We start from the raw sequence: 3,504 nt of genomic DNA on the forward strand, positions 1-3,504 counted from the left end.
GATTGTGAAATGACGCCCACATTGGAAGGTGGGTTCACTAGAGTGGGGAGAGACCTTCGTGGGAAAAAGCCTGCTGCTCCGAGAAAAGTTGGTGTGAACAACGTTTTAAAGAAATTATGCCTCCGTCGAATTTCAATGGTTTGCTTAAACTAAGGTTGGGTTTCATTGGAATATCTCTATGACAGGTTTGGGGACGAGAAAGGGTTTGAAAATTTCTCAGGCATAGAATTCGTCAACTAGTTGAGTTACGACGCTTGGAGAGAGTTGAGAATCTTCGCGTTCATGATATCATTTTTAGGGATCATGGTCTTTCCAGAGCGTGGTAGGCGCATCAGAATTCGATTGGTTGCAGTAGTCTCGTATTTGCAAAATAGCGAGGATCATACCATTCTTCCCATGATTTTGGGAGATATTTTTCGAGCTTTGACCCGCTGCCAAGAGGGTGAAGATTACTTGAGGGATGCAACATTCTGTTGAAGATGTGGTTCATAGAGCACCTTTATAATCATCCAATAGTAATAAATTTCAATGAAAACTGGTTGAATTACATTGGATGTCACCCACACAGGGCCGCAAGTTGTAATCTTCCAGAGGGGGTGAGGGCCTGGCAGAAATTACTTGTTTCATTGAATGTTGATAGAATCACTTGGAACTATTATTGGTTCCCTTCTGCTAGGGTCATGCATATGTCGACGTATCGTCCGTTCTTTATACTCATGGGTTTCAGAGGTTTCCAACCCTATGCTCCTCTACGCGTCATGCGCCAGATAGGGAGAGAGCAAAAGAGGCCCCCGATTGAGGACATATGCCCGTTCATGTGGGAATTCAAGGGAGAGGAACCTCCAAGGGAGTCATATGCACAAAATGTTTGGTTTGGTAGTCGATTTTCTAATTTAGACAAGATGGTAGCTGATCGTGAATGTGGGGAGGTAAGCCTCGTATACCTTGAGTGACTTCACAACCAGGCTATACCCGAGCAAAGGACAGAAAGATCCATACAGCACGCAGTTGATTGGAAGGAGGAGGTCGAGGTCAGAGTTAGAGAAACCAAAAAGGAAGTGGCACAAGAGTTCCAATCTCGTATTGACACTTTACAAGAAGATAAGGGCATTCTGGAGACAGCCATGGACATGCAACAGGCTGATTTTGAGCGGGAAAAGGCTCAGTGGGCACGAGAGAAGAAAGCACTCAAAGCCTAAATACGAAAGAAGAACATAGTCACAACTGTTCAGCAGTAAGAAGAGAAAGAAGCCCAGTTCAGGGTAGTCCGTGATCATGAGCATAGAGGTTTTACTCCATTAATCCAAGGTCTGAGGGATCAGATAGGAGGAGTTGAGTCAAGCAAGGAGAGCCAGATCGCGGAGTTTGAAATAGAAAGTCACCACTACCAAAAGGTGATCAATTAGTTAGAAGCGGAGTCGCTAAAAGTTCGGCGCCAGAAATATATGGCCTTGGACCGCGAGCGTGATGCGCTGGATATAGCTGAGACCCGTGGTCATCAAAATCAAGAGTTGCATGTGGCTCATGAAATCATTAAAGGAAAGATCCTCGAGGTAGCCACATATACCTCAAGAGCATGCAGGAGTTGCTAGGGAATGAAGCTCGAGCGGTTTGCAGAACTATCATTGAACGTTGCTCGTCATATATCTGCAGACTTGGAGAGGATATAACGCAATGTTGGGGGTCAGTCGCAGGAACAAGAGCCTTGATTACAGTGATGCTGGTGGATTCTACTGTAGAGATCAAAGTCTTCTTTTAGTTATCATTCCTTTTTCATTATGTTTTTGTTGTTTTTGAGTCTATAAGAGTCTTTTGGTGTTTTCAGTCTTGTTGTTTTGACTTTTATCATAAAAAGTCTGTTTGAGTCAGGTCTAGTCTTGTTTATCTTTATGTAACTTTTGCTTTTTGAGTCTTGTATCAAAACAAAATAATTTTGAAAATCAATGAAAAAGATTTTGTTTAGAAAAATTCGAAAATGAACCAAAAAAGATGTTTGTTTTGTAAAAAAAAGACCTGAACTGCGTAATGATCTGATTCATGCGGGGACATGATACATAGGCAACCCATAAAAGGTTCGATCAAATATATTTTTTATGACTCTAAAGTAAAGGATCAAAATAAGGTGAGTGAAAGGAAAAACGGAAAAAAAAAAAAAGATAACAGTGTCAATAAGTAACAAGCTAATAAGCCGGAATGAAACTTGAAGCCTTCCAAAAGCGTATTAGAGATGGTGATATTTTAGGAGCATAACCCCTAACACATTTGTTGCCTCTTATCTAGTATGTTTTTTTTTGGCAATCTGCTAAGCAAGCGCCTAGGACTAGTTTTTTTTATTAATAAAAGAAAAAAAAAATACAACAATTAGGAGAAGTACAAATAAGGGGGACAATAGCATCAGTATTGTTACCCATATGCCTTGGCTATATAATCACTCCTCTGCGCCTCACATTGCCTTGTGAGGGCAGCCTCATATAGAGGATTCATGGTATAGCTGCCGGCAAAGTCTCACGAGGGCATATAATCTCATAGCCGTGTGGATAATTTCCAAAGGAATAGGACCAATGTAACACAAACCGGGATAAACCTTACCTTACTAATCCTATTGAGGCAAAAAAAATATCCTCACCTACTAGCATGCATGTAAAAAATAAGAACTGGAAAGTACCAAATATTCAATGATGATCCCAGAGTTTATAACATACTCTGAGTTGATATTACAAATGATTATACTAACATAATGGTAGAATAAAATGAAGATGGAATTAAATTGTTGTCCCTGCTTATCCAAACATGTAAATTCTTCAATTTGTATCTCCTTGTCGTCTTCCTCTAGCCTCTTCAATATGTGTTGAAAATTCATGATTTCTTTTTGGATCTGTTGGACCTTGTTGACGTGGTTGGAACGACCTGTTTTTGTTTTGCAATTCTCATTGGAGGTTGTCTAATGTTTACTTCCTCCTTGACCTTTTCATCTCAACTCTTCTTTCTTGTATGAGCCTTGTTAGTTTTTCTACTTTGCATAGGTGATAAATCACCTTTTCTTGTTGCCTCTGCCCGGCATTGTTGCAAAATTGCATCTTTTTATCCTTCCTCATACATATCTCTTCCCACATTCACTGGATGCAGAAGATTGTCGCCGAGGTTATGTGTCATCAACACATTTCCTTCTTGTGTATTTGCTAAGGCTGTAGTGTTTGAAGTTGTTCTATGGCTTGCATGTTGTTCCTGTTGTTAGTCACATTTCTAGTGCTCGCAGTTTGCGTTGAATTTATATAGTTTAGAGGTTTAGGGCTTACCAAAGCGTCGAGTAACTTTCTATCCTCCAAAGAAATGAATGAAGCATGCTGCAAAGCATCATGTTGTTGTTCAGAATTTGGAGACATTACTGCAGCCCCTGAGATACTTTCATTTTGTTGCTGTTGTTGGAGTGGACTGCTTGCAAGCTGCACTTGCTGTCCATGCGCAAAATGTATTTGTTGCTGCCCAGAAACAAGAGCATGGAGG

Source organism: Nicotiana sylvestris, chromosome 2 (assembly GCF_000393655.2).
Source record: "Nicotiana sylvestris chromosome 2, ASM39365v2, whole genome shotgun sequence".
Taxonomy (NCBI): domain Eukaryota; kingdom Viridiplantae; phylum Streptophyta; class Magnoliopsida; order Solanales; family Solanaceae; genus Nicotiana; species Nicotiana sylvestris.